A 25,230-nucleotide genomic window follows, 5' to 3' on the forward strand; every position below is an offset into this window, starting at 1 on the left:
AACTTATAAATTCTTTTCAACTTATAAATAATTTTCATTTTTTACACATTTTTGACTTTTACAGATTTTGATTTTTATAAATAAAAATATTAAAATTTTAACACTAACCATAAAAAGTATATATATATGAAGCTTTTCGTACAAATATTGTCAGTTTTCTATCAAATTGGCATCAACTACATACAAGAAATCACACAAATACAGTGATTTCTTAAATATATACATTTCATGAAAATGTAGATGCTACTGATTGGGAATTTTATAGGATTTCTTGTTTGGATGAAAGTATTTATAACATGATTACATATATTTTAAGAATGATTTATTTATTTTTAATTTATGTGTACACATTGGATATATTTCAGTTTACATGTGAGTCTACTGCCTATAGAAATGAGAAGAGGGCTTCACAGCCCCTGGTACTGTGTTACTGATGGGTGTGAGGTGCCATGTGGGTGCTGGGAATTGAGACACACTCCTGCAAATGTAGCCAGTCCTTTTAACCAGCTCTGGGTTGCACATATCAACACTGAAATTCAACTCATATTCCTCTCATGCAAAAACTAACTTTATTTATAAATAATAAGAAAATAAGATATTTTCAAACATTTTATATGAATATGTAAGATACAGAAATGAGTATATTTTTAAAATCCTCTATATTCATATAAATACATGTATATATAGATATTTATGCTTGGATACATGTATTAATGCAACCACATAACTACACATTTTTAGACAAACTTAATATCTTTTAGATGCTTTTTCCATTTTTTGCATTTTCACTAAATTTTATCACATATAATAATATAGTATTTCTGAATTTGATTTTCAATAAGCAATGTATCAAACGATTTCATTTTAGCACACAGACATCTATGTAATTCTATGAAAAGTTACTTAGGTTTATTTAGTATGTAGAAGTATTTAAAATGTATTTCCACAAAGTCTCGGGGAAGGCACTCAGGTTATTTATGAATGAATAAACTATATTTTTACTCATGCTCTTAGGCATTTCTGCATTTGAGAGGTTGATGTCTGTCATCCTCTACACTTATAAATAAGGCAACAATTCCCAGCCAACATCGACCCAGATCAGTCAGAAAGTGTCACTCTAGCATCAGACTACACTTGGCAACCTTTCATTTCTGCCAATTGGATCAGAGCAAATTATATTGAATGAAGGATGTAAGAAAGGATAGCTTTCCAAACTGCATAAAGAGCTGTGGTAACTATTAACAATTCAAGGAAAAAAATCTCGACTCACTAGATATTGTGAAATACAGGCTGTGCTTATTAGAATAATGGAATCAAATGACTGTCCCACAATTTCAGCTTTTCTTTATAATACACAGATACACTGGACAAACAAGCACCTTGCTGCCTTTCTGGTAAAAACATACAGATCTAAAAATAGTGGAAAAAAAAGCTCCATTTATTTCACAGAAGGTGGAACAAAAAAATGGACAATAAATTCCCTTAATTCCCTCTGATACCTGTAAGAACCTATAAGACTGAAACAAAGTCCAATAGCACATAGTGGAGACATTTGTGTTCAAGTCATTGCTCGTCACTGTTCACCTTGGCCAATCTCTGTTCTTAATTCAGCTAGTTTTACAAGCCCTAGCAATTTATTTTGGTAGGGGGTAGCAATCACATCAAATATTCAATGTTTTATACATATTTGATACATTTCACAGGGATATTGATATTTATCAAAGAATTAGCAACACTTACGCTCCATAGTCCGTAAGCTGTCATTCCAGGTCTGCAGATTTATTGCACATGGTTCTCATTCAGTAACTCAGTTGGACTTTTATTGTCTTCACATATTAGTATATTCCTAATGAATAAATGAAAAATTAACTTTTTTAGTTTTAGGAGGGATTGCTAAGATATTCAAAATATATTTCCTCTAAGCCTTAAGTTACATAAAATTATATTAAATTGGAAGAATCTTTGAACATAGGTAGTGTCTTTGCAAGAAGGTTTGGCATACAATTAGTGGCATGCTTGGACTGTTGACATTTGCTTCTTGTGATGTACAGAAGACAGTTTCTGTTTGTTATTTTAGGAAGGAGCAAAAGAGAGAAAATAACTTCTAAGAACATCATCACATCTAATCATTCTCATATTAGATGTCCATTCTAACCCACATTTTAAGGGCTTCAGGATTCAATGTTAAGATGTAGATGTTCCAGGAAATACAACCTTGAAGCCTCCAGCACTGAAAGAAATAAGGAAACTGGGTATTTGTCATTTGTTTTCCTTTCTCTCTCTTCATGAATCTCAGACCCTTTTCTTGAATATAGCAATTTCAGAGCTCAAGGAAACCTGGACTCTGTATTTATGTTGTTGACTATAGAGATTGCTTCCTTTGCTGGAGCATGGTGGGTAATGACAGGCCATACACAAGAAAACGGAAACCTGTAGATTTTATTATAATGTTTAGAGGGAGATAAGTTTACTTAAAACAACCTCTATTATAGCCTTTTCTTTTGCTTGCCTTTTGTGTACAGAGGAAGGATAGTACTGATTAAAATAGCATGCCAAACTACTTGGGTTGCTTTAAAATGATATAAATCTGAAATATTACATCAACATCACAAACAGAAGGGACATTCACCATTCTCAAAGGGTTTAAGGTCCCAAACTTATCCGACACCTGATGAAAGTATGCAGATTCTCCTCAGAAAGAGAGACCTTAGGATATAAATATAACATTTGCCAGTAGGCACTGAGTGCTTCGAAACCTGCAGGTGTCCTTCAAAGTCTACTGTTAGAATCATAACTTCTAATCTGGATCCAAGTCAGAGACAATAAGATAATCCAATAAGATATATTTGAGGACACAGGAAATAAATACAGATTACCTCTACCATGTAATCTGAGTATACATTTGAATAAATATGTGTGATACTACATTTGCCTTTTTAATGTATATATATTGTGATCAGGCAATCTAGCCTCTGCCTGTCAATTTCACAGAAATCATTATGCTTTATAAGAGTGGTATAGAGTGGCATTTAAGGTTATGTCACTCAGGATGTACTTAATTACATTTACAAAGATTCTTCCCTAGTAAGGCTGCTTTCATGTGCTCTAATGTATGGAAAATGTGTTAGGAGAGGTATATCATTTAACACATTAGGATTACCATTTATGGGTCAATTGTTAGGAGTGAGGCATTGATTGTATAATTTCTATACATATATTTTAAAATCCTCTTGTTAGCTCTAGTTCATGGTAGAGTTCTTGCTGGTCCTGTGTTCATAACTTGTTGAATATGAAGAAATCTCAAAGTAAAACAGACATCCCCTAGAAGATCATCATTTATTGAATCAGAACACATATTAACACAATTACCAGGGAAAAGTATATATGTGCCCTCAACATATATTGAGTAACCTATACTGTGACAAATTCAGACGGATTAATGGTTTAAAAGAAGACAAATGCTAGATGTATCATCATGGGCTATGTATTGCAGTGGGACAAAGAACCTACAAAGAAAAGACAATTTCATACAAAATGAAAAGTAGTTATAGATAGTACATTGAAAGCTATAAAGGATTCATGAAGAGCCTTGTGTAATTATGAGAAAATCACTCTGTGAGTAGAGCTTTACAGCAGAGATATAAACAAAGAGAGAGACTTATACAAGAGAAGAGGAGGAGAAAAGAACAGTGCAGAATGAAGGAGCATTGTGCCCATGTGGCCCAGTTCCAGAAACCACTTAACATTTGCAGAGAACTCAAAACAATGTTTAGTTCAGGGACATCAGATAATGTGAAAGAGGTCTTTCATTGGATCAGCAATGAAGATTATTCTCAGGTATACTGGAAATCCAAAAGTGATTTCATTTAGTGTTTTTTGGAAACAATATGGTTGCTGTTCTATGAAGGGTGGATGGGAGGGTGGCTAGATAGGAGGAAGAAGAACAAAAGGAGAGACTATGAGGCCGGATGGTGGTGGTGTACACCTTTAATCCCAGCACTTGGGAGGCAGAGGCAGGCAGAGTTCGACACCAGTTCATGAGAGAAATTGGTCTGTAATTTTCGTTCCTTGTGGAATCTGTGTGTAGTTTGTGTATCAGGGTGACTATGACTTCATAAAATGAACCTGGCAGTGTGCCTTCTTTTTGTACTTTGTGGGGTAAATTGAGGAGAACTGGTATTATGTCTTCTTTGATAGTCTGCTAGAATTCTTCCCTAGAACTCTTTGTCTCTTTGCTTCTTTTGGTTGGGAGACTTTTAATGTCTGCTTTTCTTTTCTTAGGGATTATAGATTTTTAAAAATTGTTTATCTGATTTTGATTTAACTTTGGTGGGTGGTATATATCAAGAAAATTGCCTATCTCTATTAGATTTTTCCAGTTTTGTGAAGTACAGGCTTTTGAAATCTGCTCTAATGATGCCATCTCTTTGGTCTCTGCTGTTCTGCCCCCTTTTGGTTTTTGGTTTTGTTAGTTTGGGTATGCTCTGTCTTGTAGTTAGTTTGGATAAGGGCTTGTCTGTCTCATTGATTTTTCTCAAGGAATTAATTCTTTGTTTTTACTGAGTCTTTGCATTGTTCTCTTTGTTTCTAGTTTCTATTTTAGCCATGTCACCCCTCAGTTTCAGTATTTCTTCTCATCTACTTCTCTTGGGTGTGTTTACTTCTTTCCATTATGGAACTTTCAGATGCACTGTTAAGTTGCTAATATGAGATCTCTCCAATTTCTTTATGAAGGTTCTCAGTGCTATAAACTTTCCTCTTGCACTGCTTTTATTGTATGCCATAATCTTGGGTATGTTGTGCATTCATTTTCATTGAATTCTTGGAAGTCTAGTTCTCCTTTAACCCAGTAGTCATTCAGTAGAGAATAGTTCAGTTTCCATTCATTGGTAGGCTCTTTGTTTTGTCTGTTGTTGAAATCCAGCTTTAATCCATGGTCACCAGATAGGACACAGGAGGTTATTTCAATTTCTTGAATCTATTTAGACTTGCTTTATAACTGAGTTTTATGGTCAGTGTTTGAGAATCTTCTGTGAAGTGCTGAGAAGAAGGTATATTCTTTGTGCCTGGGTGAAATGTTTGTTAGGTTCATTTGGTTCATAACTTGTGTTAGCTCCATTATTTCTCTGTTTAGTTTTTGTCTGCATAACCAGTCTATTAGTGAGAGAGTGATATTGAAGTCTCCCACTGTTAATGTACCAGGTTCAATGTGTGATTAAAGTTTAGTAATGTGTCTTTTACAAATGTGGGTGCCCTTGCTTTTCAGGCATGCATGTTAAGAATTAAGAGGCCATTTTGATGGATTTTTCCTTGGTAAAGTATGATTAAGTGTCTTTTGCCATTCCTTTTGATAAATTTTGTTAGATATTAGAATAGCTATACTAGCTTGCTTCTTGGGTCTATTTGCTGGGAAAATATTTTTCCAGCCCTTAATGCTGAGATAATATCTGTATTTGATATTGGGGTGAATTTCCTGTATGTAGCAAAAGGAAAGATTCTTTTTTCTCATCCATTCTGTTAGCCTTTGTCTTTTTATTAGAATTGAGTCCATTGATGCTGAGAGATAATAACCCATTATTATTAATTTGTGCTTGTTCATAGTGGTGGTTTTTTTTTTTTTTTTGGTGTATGTGCACACACGCACATACACATAAAGACATCACCCCCCCCACACACACACACACATACTTCTCCTCTTTTTGTTCACTGGTGTGAGATAATTTGTTTTCTGTGTTTTCATGGATGTAGTTAATCTCCTTGGTGAAGTTTTCCTTCTTGCACCTTCATTAGGACTGGATTTGTGGAGAGATATTGAATAAACTTGATTTTGTCATGAAAAATTTTGTTTTTCTCCATCTATGGTGATTGAAAGCTTTGCTCAGTATAGAAGTCTAAGCTGTTATCTGTGGTGGCTTAGTGTCTGCAACAAGTCTGTCTATGCTCTTCTGGCCTTTAGAGTCTGTTGAGAAGTCAGGTGTAATTGTAATAGGTCTGCTTTTGCCTCTATATGTCCATTACAGCTTTTAATAATTTTTCTTTCTTTTGTACATTTAGTGTTTGAATTATTATGTGGCGGGAGGATTTTCTTTTCAGGCCAATCTTATTGGTGTTCTGTAAGTTTTATATATGTTTTAGGTATCTCTTTCTTTAGGTTGGGGAAATTTTCTTCTATGATTTTGTTGAAAATATTTTCTGGGCCTTGGAGCTGAGAATCTTTTCTTTCTTCTGTTCTTATTATTTAAGTTTGGTATTGCATAATGTTCCTAGATGTTTTGTGTCAGGAACATTTTGATTTAACATTTTCTTTGGCTGGAACGTCAATTTCTTCTATTGTATCTACTATACCTGATACTCTCTCTTCTGTCTCTTGTTTTGTTAGTGATGCTTGCATGTGTAATAGTTCTTCACTTACCTAGATTTTCTATTTCCAGAATGCCTTCAGTTTGTGTTATTATTATTATTATTGATTTGATTTCCATTTTCAGATCTTAAACTTTTCTTTTTCACTTCCTTCAACTACTTGCTCTTCCTTGGCTTTAAAAAAGGAATTTATTAGTTTCTTTGAGTTTTTTGTATTTTCCTGTATTTCTTTTGTTTTATTCACTTCTTCTTTAAAGACTGTTATTATCTGCAAGGTGATGGTGGTACATGACTTTATTCTCAGCACTTGGGAGGCACATATGTTAGTTCAAGGCCAGGTTGTTCTATAAAATAAGTTCCAGGACAGCCAGCCTGGGCTATAAAAGGGGAACCCTGTGCTAAAAAACAAAACGAACCAAGCAACCACCCACCCATCCACCCCCAACCAACCAAACACCTAAGGAATGAAAAAAGGAAAGAAAACAAAAGAACCTATATTACCATAATATAGTTGATTTTAAGGTTTTTTTTCCTAGTGTTACAGCTATGTTGGAGTATTCAGGACCTACTGTGGTAAAACAGGTGGGCTCTAGTGGAGACATATTGTCTTGGTTGTTATTGTGTTCTTAAGCTGGTGCCTAGGCTTCTGAGTTTGAGGTAATTATAGATCTAGATGGTATTTTCTGTGTTTGTCTTTGTTGGGTAGTTGTTTTGTTCCTTGGTTTCTGTTTCCTCTGAGTTTTCAGGGATCCAGTTTGTTGTGCACTGCCTGCTTTAGTAGTCTGGTTGGCTGGTGTGTTCACAGTGAGTGCCTGCCTGTATCATAAGGCTAGGGGCTAGAATGAAGGAGTTGGTCTAGAAGAACAGTGAGAACAGAGAAGGTAGTGGGCAGGCTGCCTTGTCTTTTAATAGGAGTGGTCTGTGATTAGGAAGGGGGTGTCTGAGTTTTGGACTGAAACACACTGACTAGTGTGGGAGGGAAACTCAGAGAGATATAGGAGACATAGGCAGGGAGTGGGGGAGGAAGCCATATCTGGTGATTTGTTCCAGAGTTTGAGAGGAGACTGAGGGGTTGGGTGTAGGGAAACAGAGAGACTGTAGAACGCCTGTGGGCAACCCACTTGGTATTCTGAACGTTGTGACCTGTTGTTGAGCAGGGGCATCTGATTGAGTTGCCGGGTAGGCTACAAGGAAGAGTGCAGGGAGGGCGTTTAGTAGGGTTTGTGAGACTTATTGGAGACTTGAGCAGGAGAAAGGGAGGTTGCAGCTGGTCTTCTGTTCCAGAGCTAGCGACAAATCTGATAAATTAGGCCTAGGGGAACAGAAAGAGTGGATCAGATCCACGGGCAGGTAACTTGCTTTTCTAGAAAGCAGTGCCTGTGTCACAAATAGAGTTCTTAAGTAGGTTTTAGAACAAAAATCAGAGTTACGAATCTCCAAGAGCCTACATCCTAGTGTGTCTTTTTGTACTTATTAAGTGGGAAGCTTCAACAATATGAATAAAACTCTTATATAAACTCTTAATAATTTCCTAATCTACAGTTCAAGCTCCCTCTCTAAATCAGGTTCTCCTAACACGAGTGGCTTTGCAGTAGGACCCACCCTAGCATTCAGACAAAAAGAAGACAATACAATATGTCTCTATCTCTTCTAGGTCTCCTTAGAGTAACAAGGAGATTTCACCTAGTATGCCAGCAAAATTTCTTTTCTATCTCATAGTCAAACAAGTCAAAATTTAGATGAGTCACTGAAAATAAATGGCATTGACAAGATAGGCAGAAGTAGACATTTGACCGCAGAGCTTGAAACACAGTGCAGTGACTCAGCAGCTTGGGGAGAGGCAGGACAAGGTGCTTGTGGCCAATGCAGTGCAGCTCCTGGAACCCGGCCACGAAGAGCTCCTCTACCATCCTGTGTGTTCATTCTTTGGTTTTGGGCATAGCACTGCTTTTTCCTCTCAGAGATGAGCCATTTTCAGTATCCATGAACAAATGGAATTCTAAAGCGTATAGCTAAAGGTTTTAAAAAATACATCACACTAACAGTATGTAGCCTTGCAAATGAGCTAAGACCATATAAATATTGCATATATGTACTGTTGACTTAATTAAATAGTAATAAATGTTTAATCATATTCTAATGTCAAGATCAGAGAAATTATTATTTTCTGATTAATTTAGAAATAATTAATTTCTACATTAATATAGTTATGTCAGAAAAGGAAGTCATCATAAAGGAAGGGTGATTTTCTTTTTAAACCTATACACATTGAAACTAAAATTGAGATATCTTATTTTATATTACTTATCTTCCAATGTTGGTGTGTATTTATATGTACAGTTATATGTAAAATGTGAGAAATATTCAGTTTAACCCTATGGAAAGATGAAAATTTATCTAACATTTATTTCAAGAGAGAGGTTAGCATACTTATTACAAGATAACCTGTTTTTCTCTAACATCATCTGATGAAGTAGAATTTTTATCATTAAAAGATATGGTTAAATGTTGCTTTGGTGTATGCTGCTGGCAAGATTTAGTAGAACTGATACATTATATCCAGCAGAAACCATGGTCCTCAGAACTCATCCAAGTGTGGCTGTAATTTGCATCTAAGGTATTATGCTTCTGAGTCCATCTTTAAAGCCACAGACTCTACTAGTTTATTAATTTGTATCTACTGATTTTTATTATTTATGTATATAATCTTACTTAGATGCCCAATCTCAACTAATTGTTTCAAATTAAACTTTCCTGTTATTTTTGGTTTCTGTGTTCTATCCTTTAGCATTTGAACAGGATATTTGCATTTATGATTGGAAACAGAAATACTAGTCTCTGTACTCCTGGGCCATTATGAGTTCCTAGAAAGTAATAACTCCTCATTAGACTTCCTTTTAACAAGTCAGCATTCTTTAGATTTGAATTCTCTTCCTTTTCTTAGCACCTTAAGTATTATAATATTGGTAATTTGTAGTGAATTTAATTACTTTCCACTTTGAAATGATTATAGGATTTCCTATTACTGTGAAAGTCCTCCAACTATTGCCATTAACAAGCATTATGGACAAAGCTTGTGAATGAAATAGAAGCATGCCAGCTCATGTCCACCCACACACTGGGGCAGATGGAGCTTCAGTGCATGACCTGAGCTTTCTATTCCAGTAGCAGCATGATGACCAGTGGGCTAGCCAGTCATCCTTATCCAACTCAAGATCATTGCTTGCTGTGACATGAAGAAGTAATATCATTTTATATCCTTTGCATTTAGGATGTTTTTACAGTTTTTCATGCTGAAAGGTCAGTGTTCATTAAATTAAAAACAAGATAGTAATTTGAAAAAAAATTATTTTCAAATGTTAATTTAATGAAATAAACTATTGTACTATGGATAAAAAAACAACCAAAATGAGATATTTGTAGTTAAAACTCAGATGCCGGTTTGGATCAGACGTCCTTCAAGTGGGAGAACTGTGATGAATTTACCTCGCTTTTCTTGTGACACAGAACTTTGAATTACAAGAAGACTATTTCTGAGCCCTTAGAAGTCAAATGGTCACCTGTACTGCAGTCAACCAATACAGTGAACCACTAACCAGAAAACTAAAAATAAATTGGAGAAATAAATATTTCTCATCCAGTTATTGCTCCCTAGTTCAGTTTATTATTCCTCATATCACTCAGCTTTTGTTGTTATAAAGTACCCCCTCTTCCAAATGTACTGGCTGAAAACACTTGCCTTCTGCATTTGGGGTTCATGATTGTGTTTAGGATGAGCAATGCCTTTGACGATAGCCGCACTGGTCTTTACTGGCCCTGCTCAGGTGTCTAGTCAGCTGCAAGGTTGACTGGTGTTGACCCAGAATAGCCTGAAGCATGTCTGGCTGTTGATTTTCTGTGGACTCTTGGTTGTTGCCTGAGGTGCTTCAATTCTGAACAGAGCAATGGGTTCTGTACCAGATTAATGCAGGGTTGCTTTCAAAGTAGTCACTAAAGATTAGAACCATACCAAAAAAGAGATTCCAAACAGGCATCTGCCTGAGAGGACTCTGTGTGTACAGTCTGCTTTTCTCGAATTTGACAAAAATTATACATGATTAAGCTCAAGTTTATGTGGATAAACGTGCCCCAAGGTGCAGATACCAGACAGCTTACTGGGGCTATAAAATTTGCTTATTCTTCGTGTGAATGTCTTCATTTGTGAGACTTCCAGCACCACCACCCTTCCCCCATTAGCTGTTCTTTTTGTTTGTAAAACTCAGTCTCACTGTGTAGCCCAGGTTATCCTAAAACTCACTTTGTAGCCTAGGATGTCCTTGAGCTTTCTGTAATCCTACTTGTCTGCCTCTTTTATTTTACTAGTATCATTTCTTGACAGTTATAATAATTAGGATAATTAAAGAAATAGTATTATAACTGAAGGCTTAAGGGTAAACTTTTGTTAATGATTTCCTTTGATTTTTGCCTAATGCTAGAGCCATTTGTATATGTACTATCTTCTAATCCAGTTAAATAGAGTAAAGGGAAGGGATTATGGTAAGGATCAGGAAGTTAGGCATAAACATATCAATTTCCTTAAATATCTCACTGAGATATTTAGCAAATATCTCAGTGAGGATCTGAGTTCATTCTTTTGCTTTGTGTCATTTGATATTTCTGCTCCATCAAGGTTGACCCAAAGTAGAACCATAATTATTTGTGGGTATTTATTTGTTATTATTAAACACCAAAGTGGGTTTATCACAGTGTAGCTGGTTGAAGTTCTAATTTTCTTTGAACTCTGTAAGCTGAAATATAGCAGCTATCACTTTCTACCAGAGAGCCAGAGTTAATTCAAAGAAAGCAGGAAAGAATTTAAAGCTTGGTAGTTTATATTTGACTAATGTTGTAGTTCATGTTTTTAAAAAAGTTGTATATTTTTATTTCATGTGGATTGGTGATTTGATTGCATGTATTTCTGTGTGAGGGTGTTAGATTCCTTGGAGCTGGAGTTGCAGGCATTTTTGAGCCACAATGTGGATGTTGAGAATTGAACCCAGGTCCTCTAGAAGAGCAACCAGTACTATTAACCTCTGAGACATCTCTCCAGCCTGTATTTCATATTTTTTAATAGAGAAAATATTTTGCATAACTTGAAGGTATAATTTGGTGGTGACATGACATTATTAATCATTACTAATGAAATTACTTGTAAGAGTTCTACTTTTCCAATTTTAGGTCATTATAATAAAAAATATTATTTTATTATGGTCTTTCATAGCATTGGTTGTCAAGTATGTTTTTATTAAAATACATTAGAATTCTTGCTTCATCTCTGAAATATAGCCATAATTTAAGAAGCCCATCTGGTATATATCTTTGCTAATATTAGTAGCACTAATAATTTTTATTCAGCATAATTTAATAACTGTAGCTTTTGAAATGTAGATAAATATATAATTTTATAACATTTTCCCTCTTTAAAAGCTATATTTCAAAATTTAAAGGGAAATTACTAAGTAAATGCTCTTTGAACAAGTCTGTATTTATCTTTTGAAATTAAATGCCAGTAGCACAGAATACCATAAAATTATTTGGTAAAATATTGGTACCAGTCTCTATAGATGAAAGCAAGAATGAAAAAATACTTTGTTTTGAAATTTCAAGGTTGGTGGGTTTCTTCACAATTTCTGAATCACCTGAGTATGATATGATCACTACTGCCGTAACAGAGCTCTGGGATTTCTTCGAATCTTTGCTTTTATAGAAATAGTTGTAGTTCTTTCAAGGTTCCTTCAGCAATGTAGAACTTATGGAGGCTGTCTACCTCATTCCACCTGCTCTGTTTGCTATTAACTTACAAATGTAAGTTACTGGGAATATATTTTCAATAACAAATCAGTGCAGGATGTAATTGGATTGTGGTCTCAATTTTGTCCTATACTCTCAATACCTTAGAATCATATTTTGCAATATACTCTATTTAATAGAAAAATCCTATTTCTTTATTTCATAACCTATTTGGGCATATGTACAAATAAGAAGGTAGATATACCAACAATATGTTTTGGGCATTCCAAACCAAATCCAATCTCTGTTCTTATGACTAAAGCTAGAGTTGCATTTCCTCCCAGATACCCAGCAATCCTAGCACAGAAGCGTAACCGAGCAGCATACATTGGCCAATCTTACAGTTAGATAAGCTACTAGCATCAGTAAACTCTTGTCAGAAAGTCAGGCAAGACACAGGAATATGTGTCTTTTGCTTATGCAATTGTCAAAACCTTTATTTTCATAACATGCAGAATTAAATTCATTTTAATTTATAAAATGTCCCCAAAGTATTTCCTGAATAACATGCCAAATAACAACCAATGGACATTTTTCATACTCTCTGTGTCACTTGATAGTTTTGGGATAATGAGTAACACTAACATGATTGACCACTACTTATTAGTGTTAATTTTGTATAGCAACAAATACTGAAATGTTTATAATGTAAAACAGAATAAAGTATAATTAATAACATTGGGTAGATTAAAATTCTATCTTGATATGCTTTATTGACTTATACCCTCAGTGTGTGTGCTCCTTTTCATTATGATCTGTTTGTAGATTCATCTAAATTAACTTTTACTTATGCAATAAGAATGAGAAGAGTTAATGTTAACTATAAGTCATCTAGTTGGCATGCAGACAGTACTTTCACTGTCTCCCACTTGCCTGCCTCTGTGCAATATAGTCCTTAAGCTATTCTTCTAAAATGCATCATATAATTGAAAAGGCTTATGTTTGCTAAATACATTTTGAATAAAAAGCAAAGATACTTTCAAATAAAATGTATTGTCATAGATTTTATTGATTTTTTTTTTTTTTTTAGTATATGTCTTACATTTATTTGCTAATGCATTGACTCTGTAACGGATTTAGTTTATTCATGTCATCATAGAACAATAGTCAACACTGGGAAATTTGTAAACAACAGAAAATTATTTCCCACAGTTCTAGAAGCTGGGTGTTCAACATCAAGATTTTGGTGAATTCTGTCCCTGGGGAGAGTTTGGTCTCTTCTTCCAAGATGGCAACTTAATATTAGCTGAAGGGTTAGAAAAAATCAAAGGCCACAAGCCATATTATCACTTCTCTCCAGCCTATTATAACTCTCCAATCTGTGTATGAGTACTGACTCCTCAAGGTCTGATCACTCATCAATGGCTATACATCTTAATAGCGTTGCCATGGGGACTAAGGAGCAACAGAAAAGTTGGACAGACAATCATACAAACTTAAAAACTAGACCAGCTCATCAATAAAGCAACAAATTTGTATCACAAAATAACTTTAAAAAAAATCTCCAGATGATATTGTATGTCATCTATATGCTGCTTATACTTACAAATGCTTTGAGGGCATATTATCTATTAAGCTAAGTAGAAAGTCATTAAAATTTATACTGTTTTCTGTCCTCCCTTCAAATTTTCAGCTTTCATGCCAAAACAGTTTTCTCACAAATTCTAAGTTTTATGAGATAGCTCAATAGTCAACAGCACTTGCTGCTATTGCAGAGGGTCTGAATTCTGTTCCCAGAACCCACATGAGGGCTCATAACTCTCTATAATTCCAGATCTAGGGGATCTAACACCTTCTTCTGGCCTCTACAGGCACCAAACATGAATGTGGTATACACACATGTACATGCAGGCAAATGCTCACAGGCATAGAGTGAAAAATATAAATCTTTAAGAAAGTCTAAGATCTGTGAACCATGGATAATTTTCTATTCCCTTCCTGGTATGATGTTACTCTTATAGTACCTGATATTTAACAATAGCCTCAATAAATAGCAGTTGTATTAATAAACATTACTGGTAGCTATCATGGCAGGCAATACAAATTAAATACCTGTAAAGTGCCTGGCTGGATCCCATTTTTACAAAATATTTAAAAATAGTCACACAAGGAAAAGAAGAGAATATGCAAGGAAGGACAAATTGAAACTGCCCGCAGTTTCACGCACTGGGTGCTCAGCCAGGAGGGAATAAATGACCTGAAATAAAGGGTTTGAAATACAAAGAAAAAACACAAAACCAAGTTGCGTCTCAATCAAGGATCCACTTTACTGAAAATAAACCAGGGTTTTTATAGTCACAGGAGAAACTGAAAAGAAGTCTCTAGATTACACTACAAAGAAAGTTCAGGTGCCAAAGTCCCCAGGTTCAGAAGATCTTCAGGTGCCTGGCATACTCAGGCAGTGGGTGTGCTTAGGCTGCTTCTTCAAGGACAACCAGTCAACAGAGAGCATCTGTCTAAGCTCCCAGGTGTTAGCCCCCAAGCAGAGGCTGCCAGAAGTCCAATGACTGAAGTAAAGAGGGAAGGTAACAACAAATGACCTTTGGGAATAAATTAGTTGAATTTTACTGATATGACCATTTCCTGTTAGTGTTGAAAAACCATAAAAGCAGAGATGTCTTCCTTACTTTAAGATGTTGTGTTGGGAGAGTCATAGGAAGCAAAATGGATGCCTTACATCTGATGATTTAAAAGTAGAGGATGTTAAGGCGGGGTGAGAGGCTACACAGCTCTAATCTCAGCGGTCTGGACGCGGTGGAGGGCGAATCTCTGTGTATTTCAGGCCAATTTGGTACATATTGTGAATTTTAAGCAAGGAAGAGCTGCACAGTGAGACCTTGTCTGAAAGGAAAGTAACAAATTAATCAATTAATTAAAATTCAGGGCTGACCATTTGGTATTGAATAAATAATTGGGGTGTCTTTCCCAAGGAAGTCTATCCTCTCAATATTTCTTAGTTTCTTGTAGTGTTTTGTACACACACACACACACACACACACACACCTACAATTAAAGAAAAAAGAGGCCATGAATTTGAAATGGAGCAATTGGCAAAAGGGGAAAGTAGAAAAGTTTGGAATTGGGGCAAATGATATAATTAACATTTTATTTTTAAAAAAAGAATATGAAAATGTCAAGGAAAGTTCTGGAGACTTGACACACATCCTCAGAGTAAAGCAGTTTCTTGGCAGGTTCTTCATGTGATTTTCCTACTTCAGTAGGTGTTCAGTTTGGAATAAGTGGACCCATATTATCAAACATGGGTACAAAGAAGCAAATAGGATTCACTAATGCACAGTGAAAATAACATCTTCTAAGATGCAGAAAATTAGAAGGCATCATGAGAATGAGAAACAGACATCCAATTTTCAAGATAGTTAAGCCAGTGATTCAGTAGGGGCTTTTTAGCATGTCCAAATTACGGGAAGATTCATTTATTGATTTTCAGCAGGATACAGGTGATGGTGATGGTGATGGTGATAGTGATGGTGATGGTGATGGTGATGGTGATGGTAATGGTGATGGTAATGGTGATGATGATGAGATACAACATCTCAGGGAGACAGTCATGGGGATGCTGCATGCCAGCTTTCTTAGGTTCAGTCTCCACAAGGGAAACATGTTTGCCTCCACTTGAAGAAGGGAATATAGAAACTGGAAAGAAATAAGACTCTTTAGAACATAGTCATTTCAGCTATCAGAGCATATGTTTTATGTTATTTATAGGAAATGCTGAATCTTATAACATGATCCTATTTTTTTTTTTATTTTAAAGATTTATGTATGACTGTTCTATCTGCATGTGTATCTGCATGCCAGAAGAGGGTGTCAGATTCCATTATAGATGGCTATGTGCTACCATGTAGTTGCTGGGAATTGAACTCAGGACCTCTGAAAGAACAGCCAGTGCTCTTAACCATGGAGTCATCTCTCTAGTCCCATGACTCCTTTTCTATAGGTGCATTAAGTGAGAGAAATTAGTCAGAGCAAAGTAACTCATCAATCTCGTTCAACGTTTTGATATAGAAAGTTGACTCCAAGGAGATTCATTCTATACCTATCATTCACAAAATTATATGAACTGTATGGGAAGGATAATTTCAATATGTCAACTTAAGTGGTTTCCATTAACCTGAATTGTTTTCTGATAAAGGCTCATCTTAATAAATTGTGCTTAATCTGACTGTAAAGAGGTTTTAGAAATAATAATAATAATAAAAGTACAGCTCAGTACATGAGGGTGGGAGTTCTTTTAACTTGTGTCATGGTAATTGCTCTTACATTAATAAATTTGGGAGTGTTGATAGTCTATTACATTTGTTTTTCCTGAATACAAAATTTAAAGTATCATGCACCTTCATATTTCCTACAATTTTCTTGAATCTTTGTAAATTTTTAGAGCAGTAAGAATTATTGGCTTAGCTCTGTGTAGATGTTGGAAGTATTATTTTGTACATGTATCTGTGTCCGGAGGCAAGAGGGATGTGTAGGTACTCTTATGTCAGTGGCTATTTGACCTCATTGCTTCTCCCTGGACTTATTATTCTAAATATCATTTGTAAATTGACAGTTTGGACTTAAGATGGCTCTTGCAATTTAAAAGGTAATTGTGGAATTGTATACTTTAAAGTCTTAAATTAGGAATAGACTTTAATTAAGCAAAATAATGTTTCATTTTTGCATTTTTAAACATCTGTATATCGTAAAGATGTTATCTCCTCCCATCCTCCCGTTTTTCCTCTATTGCCTAACTTTTTTTTTTAATGAGCCTCTTTTTATTTTCCTCTTCCCTTCTCCTTGCTTGCTCCAGGGCTTGCTTGCTCCCGCCCATAGGTTTTTTTTATTTGTTCTCATTACGGGTGATTGGGAGCCACCAGGTGGTTGCTGGGATTTGAATTCATGACCTTCAAAAGAGCAATTGGTGCTCTTAATCATTTAGCCATCTTACCAGCCCTTTCCTGTCTACTTTTCTATCTTTATTTTACCCTTGAAGACTTCCCACAGAAGAGAAAGCATGTTATACCTGAATTTCTTGTTCTGGCTCATATTATTTAGCAGCATGATTTCTCTTGTTCCATTCATCATCCCATTGATTAAAATATGAAAAAAATCATCAAATTTTGTTTTTTATTCACTTTTTTATTGTTGGGTACTTAGGCTAATTGAATAATGGATGTGTGTGTGTGTATGTATGTACATGCACACACACTGAGTGTAACAGCATATTTAGGCCACAATGGGAGATGACAGGAAGTAGGAGAATTCACAAAGCCAGAAAAAGAAATGATTTCTTAGTGAATCAGAATGACTCACATTCATAGATATAATTCATAGATAGAAGCATTCATAGATATATAATTCATATAATTCATAGAAGCAGTGTTGAAAGTCAGAACAGCATGTGCAAGTTTGTGAAGAGGTAAGCATTTTTTTGATACCTACCTTCTGGCAGTCTTAGTGTACATGCATTTTATTGACTTTTAATCATACTTCATGTACAAAGTAAAAGCATCTGATGAGTGAAAAATAGTGTGATTAGTATTACAGGTGATGTGTGTATATACATTCATGTGTTGGTGTGTAAAGGTGGCTGTATCAGAGTTTTAAAATCCCAATACATTACTTGAAAATACATGCAATGTGATTTTTTTTGGAAATTTCACACAACCTATTCATATAAAACAGCAATCTCAAGTAGACAGAGTTTTGCCCAGGAGACTTGGTACTGTGTGCAGACATTTGCTGTGTAATCACTAAGGGATACATCTTATAAAGTGTAGGAGGAAAATGAGGGTGCCAGCCTGCTGTGAGGCCTCTGGCTGAACACCTTTCTTTTCCCATCTCTCCTCTACTCAAAAGTTCTCATTGTGCTGAATCTTCTATTTTCCATTCTTACTGCTGGTGCTCACTTTATACTTTAGTAAAGAAGTGTATTCTACATGTTCTTGCTAGAGTGTTAAGATACTCTCACACAGATGTGAATAGCCATATTTCAATCTTTTCCACTACTACATGTTACTGTATGAGGTAGGCTATATTGACTTTATAAAGGCATGAATCTATTCTTTTGATGAAAATTTGGGCTGGCTTCAGAAAATTCTGGGGCAAGGAACATAATTTTTCATCAGTGTCTTTGTATGTTGTAACACGTTTTGTTTCATGCTAAGTCTCTTTATGGATATATATATATATATATGTATATATATATGCATATATATAAAAGGCTATATATATAATATATATAAAAGGCTATATGAGCATACAGATTTGTGTGTGCATCAGAATTTAAGTTCCCTATGAATGCAAATTTCTATATATCTCTGTATCTATGTGTCTTCTCTTTCCTCTCCCTTCCCCATCTTGCATTCTCTTTTTGTTTCTCGTTCTTTCTCTCTTCAAAGAACATGCTTGCTGTGGAGTCTCTTGTAGGCCAGGCTGAACTTGAACTTGTTATGTAGCTTAGGAGGAACTGAAATTCCTGATACTCCTGTATATATTTCTCAAGTGTTAGGATTAGAGGCATGAATCACTAAATCTAGTTCTACAACACTTTCTTTAGGATATATGCTCTCAAATAGATTTCAAACCCATAGGGTATGTGAATGAATGTTATGAACAATATTTTTCCAGAAGTTCTCCTCATCCATGGCCACCTATATGCATGTGTGAGTGTTCCCTCAATCCATATGCTCATCAATACTTCAAATGATCTGATTTCATCAGTTTTTCTGATTATTTTTATGTCTCAGACAAATTCTTGCTGAGGTCTTTAGTATGTTATTCTTTTGAGGTTGCACATTTTTATGTTTATTCTCACCCATATATGTATTTTTATAGTGAAATTCAAGCCAAATTTCTTTTCTTTAACATTGGAATATATGGTTTTTATTATGGACTTATTGCACTTTTTATATGTTTGTGAATCCTCTTGTACAATGTCAAGGATTAATTACTGCAAGAAATACCAGTGGTTTTTATTTCTCAGTCTTATCAGAGATCCTTTAATGAATGAATGTGATCTCTAATAAACTTATTGTAGAAAATATATGCAATAATTGAAAGATATTCAACCTGGTAGTTATTCTGTAGTTAAAAAATGCATACATAAAAACCGCCTTTCATAGCATGTGTCTGCTTAATAAGTAAATACAGTATTTCTCAATACATGAAGGCTACCTTGATACTTTTCACATAGTAATTTCTTCTTTAAACTCAGAATATGTTATGATGTGTACTTGTGACTAGTAATTGCTTAAGAAATTTTATCAATCAACACAGGTAAAGAGACTAACAACTATGATGTCACCATCATGGGGAGGGGGTAAAAGCTCTAATGAAATAATGCCTAATTTTTTTCTCTACGTGTAAGCAACCCATTGATATTGCTAGGTACCACACATATACACAAAGATGAGAAAATTAATTTACTGGAACTGAAAAATTAGCCAAACAATTTGAATTTGATCAGTGTTTTAAATCAAGGGTGTTGGATCCATCCAAAATATCACGACATACTCAATTCCAGGTGTCCCCACTTCTCCAGTTTATGGGTAACTTTCATAGTCAGTCCCTGCTTGTTTACCAGGAGCTAGATAAAGGGAGATGGTTCGTTTCCTTGGCAGTGAATGTTTCTTTAACATATTTTCCGTGGAAGGATTTGTGTAACCTCAAACAATGTAAATAAAACTGTGGTATTTACTTTGCAGAACTAATGGACTAGAGTAAATAAATGTATTGCAGAATCGGGAGAGGGTGCTCAGACATGCCAATGTTAATAATGTAGATGGCTGAGCTTGTTTGATTTAAACTACAAGTTCCTTGATTTTGAAAATAAAACTGGCTGAGTATAATTATTTATACTTCACAGTTGGACTGAAGTTGGTAAGGCAGTGGAGTACACAAAAGAAATGGAGGTTGAAGGAATACGTTTTTTCCTAGGGAATCCCGTGATCATTATATTCTGGGGGGATGAAAGTGAGCATCCGTGTTTGTGACATTGGTGCTGAAGCAAAGACTTTGTGAAGCATTTGTCTGGGGTCTAAAAACAAAAAAGGAAAAGGGGGGACTGATCATTTAAATATACTATTTTATCTTTGATGTTATGACCACAGCTCATAGATTTGGGTGTAACAAAAGAGGAGTAATACATACAGATAATAAAACATCACTGCAAACTAGTGGAGAGTTAGAGAGCAATAACTCCACTCCTTTCAATGATAAAGAGAATATTGAGTGATGAAAACTAAATCACTTGAATAATCTTGCTTTCATGGTGAGAAAATTATATACATCGATGCATATAAAAGAGGGGAAATGTTTTGGTCCATTTAGTTATCAGATTAAGTCGTGGAGATTCCAGCCCAAAGTTCTCTGATAGCAGATTCCCTTGACACCTAGCTGCAGCCATATGGTATAAGACAGCACCATCACAGGATTTATAGAAAGAGAGAGTTATATGAGCTTGTTGAGGAATTAAGGTTGGACGTTAATGTATAGACCAATGCAATTTGTACAAGTAAAGTTCCTAAGCTTATTTATTTATGATTTAGTGCTGAACTGAAATTTGCAAGATAATATATGGGGAAAAGTGGAGATGAGAAAAAGTGGTGTAGAATATTGGCGTGACTGTTTCCTTATGACGTAAAAACTAAATTTTCATTGTGTAATAAAAGTTAATTTCCAACATAAAAATTTTGTCTTAGGCTGGAAAAAATCTTTTAAAGTGAGATATTAGTAAGTTTCTTATGTGACAATCCTGAAGGGTCCACACTTTGGATTTCCACTGTCTAGAAAACACACACAGTTAGCAGTTGCTTGACGAAGGTAAGTCTTCTTCCTGTACTCGTTTTCAATCCAATTTAGACACTGAAGAAAAGAGGTGGGAATCAAGCATATGGTTGAACCATAGCTGTAGCATATAACGGGTCAAGGCCTGGAAGCGTTAGGAAGTAATTGGAGTCTTCCATTTGTCATTTCTCTTGCTCTGGGAATACTATTGGTTATCTATTCAGAAGACAGTATATAATGTAGGTAGGGAAAACATTCTAGTCCATCTAGTCTAGTGTATCGAGTACCCACTGTTCCAGATACTATAATTCTCAGCCTTTGTAAGAATCCCAGTTCCCAAGTTTGGTGACCATCAGAGGGACACAATCTTATAGGGTAGTATGTATCTTGAGGCCACAATATATTAAAAGTGGCAAGATAAACCCAGGATCAGAAACCAGAGGACCTTTTTCACTAAATATTGAGTCTAGATGTGAAAGATTATCTCCTCAGGACTTTCTAGCATAAAAGAGTATCTGAATAATCCACCAGCTTAAAACCGCGCCTTCTTGTTTATCGGAGTCCTAGTCATAAATAGGGGGATGTAAATGTATTTAACTTGTATGAAAAAGACAAGTCCTGAAAAAAAAATAATTGTGTTATGTGTACAGCTTGAGGTTTTTTTTTTCCGAACGAAGTCTGAAGTGGATAAAAATGTAAAGTCCCTGCATATTTCAGGCACCTAAAGCATCAATGGTGGTACGCGTTGTGATCAAGTTCATCTCATCATGTGTCTCTAAACATTCTTCCATCTCTCTGTGAGATGAAGAAAGGAAAGGTCTGGGAACAGACTGTGTTATAACTAAGTAAAAAAAGATGGATCCAGGAACAAAGACAGGAGATGGGGAGACTAAAGCTCTGACTGGTGAGGCACACTAAGCCAGGTCTAGAAGGGAATGAATATATATTACCAAGGGCAGCAAAGTTCATTCCTCCCGTTCTGGGTGCTTTATCTAGACTGAGAAATGCTACCAATTCCTCCTTCCTCTGTATTTTATTTTCTGTTGAAAGATTGATGATTACTTTAGTATCTGAGTGGGTGGACTCTTTCATATGTCTGCTGCAGTAAAGCCCACTGGAGCCTGGCAGTGCTCCTCCTCACCTGGCAGCCAAGAGGCAGCAGGATATACCCCAGTGAAACTCTGTGGGTGGAAGAAAATTTGTCTTGGCCCGTGTTTGCCTTCGAGAAACCTACTAACCACTATTTCTAGCAGCAACCAAGAAGTTTGGGAAAGCAGCCAATTTCCAAAGGTTAAGTATAAATCTTTAAATATGATTTGATAAGAATATAATACCATGCATTCTTCATTTAAGGAGCATGTGAAACAACATCGGTCTGATCCTAGCAGACCAGGTAAACCTTCGTACCATAAGTTGTCCTGCTTATTTAGGCTACAGATGAGGACTCTGCTGTGAAGGTGAAAATTCACATACCAGTTTATATAACAATGCTAATGGCATTGTTGCATAGAGTGTAGATTTTCTTAAAATGCTAACAGCAGTTTAGTAAGTAGGATCAAGAGGAAGAAAAGGAAGGAGACCAATGATTGTGCTGATGGCATCTCTCAGAACTGGGCTTTATGTTGTGCATGGGGGTGAATGATGCACATTCCTAGTAGCTGTGACTTCTCACTGCCTAATTATTATTCATACAGTAGTAATCTACAGTGTATCGGACTAATAATTGCAAACTATTCAGGATATAATTATAATGTTTGTTAGAATCCAGAATTCTCAGATGATTATTTGGATCCAGTTAATGTCTCTAGGCTTTTAAAATCGTCACAGTATCTATGCACACACAGTGCTTGAGCTGTTCATCACGCTCCACTGTTGCTCTTCCTCTTCTGAGATGAAGCACTATGTTTACTGCATGCTTCTTCAGTTAATTTTACCTTGCACTTATTTTAAGAGCAGCTCTGGTATCATCAATGAATATTGGCCTAGCCATTAATTTTAACTACTTTGCTTTGCATCTTCCATGCAAACAAGCCATCTCTATTGATAAATAATTGTATATACACAGAACACAAATATATTGGATTCAGCCAGGTCTGGAAATTATGTTTCCTATCAATGTACTTATGGATATCACTTCATTTCTTCAGTTGATAACATTTATTAGATAAAAGCAAAGACTTAGTATTGAGAATATTTTATACATTACCATGATCAATTCTGTGAATTTAGAAAAACAAAAAGCATTGGAGTTTTTGTTTTTCAAAAATTATTATTTGTTCAAGTCAAAGAAGCCATTAAATCTTGATTTTTTTTTTTTAATAGCAACCAGGTCTGGAGAGATGGTTTGATATTTAAGATTATTGGCTGCTCTTTAGAGGATCAGAGTTCAAGTTACAGGGACTCATAATGGCTCATAACTTTGTGTAATTCCACTCCCAGGGAATCTGATGCTTTCTTCTAGACCCCATAGGGAACCTGGCATGCATGTATGTGTTTTCCCACATAGATAATCAGGCAAAGCATACCTACACATCAAATAAATGAATACTTAAAAGCAGCAACCAATCTACATGAGGTGCTACAAAACAATGATATTCAGTGTCCCACTTAGATAAGACACAAATATTATGAAACTATGTCAATAAAGGCCCTATGAGTTTCATAATTACAAAAGCCAATTTGAAGGCTTAGATTCAGGGCTTCTTATTTTATCTCACCTCTGCTGGTGTGTTAGCTGTATGTCTTTGGGGGAAACTAATCAAATAGTGGGTCAGGTTCCCCATAAAACCAGTATCTACAAGGTTGAGTGATTCCTGGTATTAGTAAGGTGATACATATAAAATACTTAGAAAAAAAGAGTACATGTTGGTGCATGCAGCTTTAATACCTGACACTTGTTACAATAGCTGGGGTTCAGAGCACAGCTCAATGGAAAGTTTTCTCTTTTGTCAATGAAGCTTTCACACCTCCCCAAGTGGAACAATCTTCCACAAATCCCACAAGTAAATAGTAATCAGCCTGGAGTTTAGAGATGATTATTATTTATGTGTGCAGCTGTTCACATGAGGAATTAAGATGGCTTCTAAGTGATATCATTATTTGATATCATATACACTGGATTTGTTCAAGCACTATGATTTTCAATTATCTTCAATTAAGGTTTTAAATAAATGGTGACGGAAGGAAACAATACGAAGAATTTACAGATCCCTCTTAAGCATGTTTTAACCTTCCTGTCATTAGAAGCCCATAAAGAGTTACTATTTTCTACAAGGCAATTATACAGATGTCTGCGTCTAAGATGTCTTATGAAATCACAGGAAATAATTTAATTGGCACTTTACAACATTTTTGGTTAATGTCTTCATTCTAAATGAACCTGTTCTATGAAACAGAAAAGAGAAAGTAACAATTGAAACAGTCTTTAGGGTGAAAGATTCAATGGAATATAAAACGAACCAGGAATGTTTGACCTGTGTAACGCTTAAGGCTTATGGAAAATGGAACAAAACAGGTGAAACCAGACTGGTATAGAAGCCACTCTGACTTTGAAGTGTTATCTTCTTTTCTCTTTACCTGACACTCAACACAACCTTGGTTCTCAGTTCTGAAGTCAGTGTGTTGGTGCATCGCTTTATAGGAATGCTGAACAAAGAAAACAGTCATTCCCCTGCCCAGGAAGAGAGCCACATCTACCCAGTTCCCCCACTGTTTTCCATCGATGTCATTTTCTTTGTGCCAGGAAGAGTTCACTTTACTGGTTTAGTTACAAGCTAAGTTGCCTTAGCCTGTCAGTTTCCTACAAGCATTTTTACAAGCATGTATCACCTTGACCTTTTCTACCCAGTAAATCACAAGCTTCTCATTAAAAAGGAGCTTGTTAAGATGACAGGAACTGGAACTTTACCACATTGAGAGACTGTACATTCGAATGAATATGAGTTGGACACATCACCACAGGCCCAACAGAATCACAGTAGAGGTATTTAAGTGGTTCTAACCCTTAACTATGTTTGTTCCTTTCAATAATGTAACAGAGAAACCTCTAAATTTTTTCTTATTCATACTTTAGCATAATACATCACTGTCAGAGTATCCATAAAATATGTGTTTTTTCCTTTCTCTAAAATAAGATTGAATGGTTTACATTTATTTTATGGTGTGTGTGTGTGTGTGTGTGTGTGTGTGTGTATGTGTGTGTGCGCGTGTGCGTGTGCGTGTGTGTGTGTGTGTGTGTGTGTGTGTGTGTGTGTG

At 35.5% G+C, this 25,230-nt stretch overlaps 1 protein-coding gene and 1 long non-coding RNA gene across 2 annotated transcripts in view; one reads left to right on the forward strand and one right to left on the reverse strand.

Moving 5' to 3' along the window:
* Sema3e (semaphorin 3E) overlaps window positions 1–25,230 on the forward strand; it is a 233,450-nt gene that overhangs the window by 42,837 nt on the left and 165,383 nt on the right. The gene's annotated exons all lie outside the window — the stretch shown is intronic.
* LOC116097484 overlaps window positions 1–25,230 on the reverse strand; it is a 44,589-nt gene that overhangs the window by 610 nt on the left and 18,749 nt on the right. Inside the window, exon 2 of the long non-coding RNA XR_004121444.1 lies at window positions 1,741–1,846. This is a non-coding gene — a long non-coding RNA (uncharacterized LOC116097484). The remainder of the gene's footprint in view (window positions 1–1,740; window positions 1,847–25,230) is intronic.

Source organism: Mastomys coucha, unplaced genomic scaffold (genome assembly GCF_008632895.1).
Source record: "Mastomys coucha isolate ucsf_1 unplaced genomic scaffold, UCSF_Mcou_1 pScaffold19, whole genome shotgun sequence".
Taxonomy (NCBI): Eukaryota; Metazoa; Chordata; class Mammalia; order Rodentia; family Muridae; genus Mastomys; species Mastomys coucha.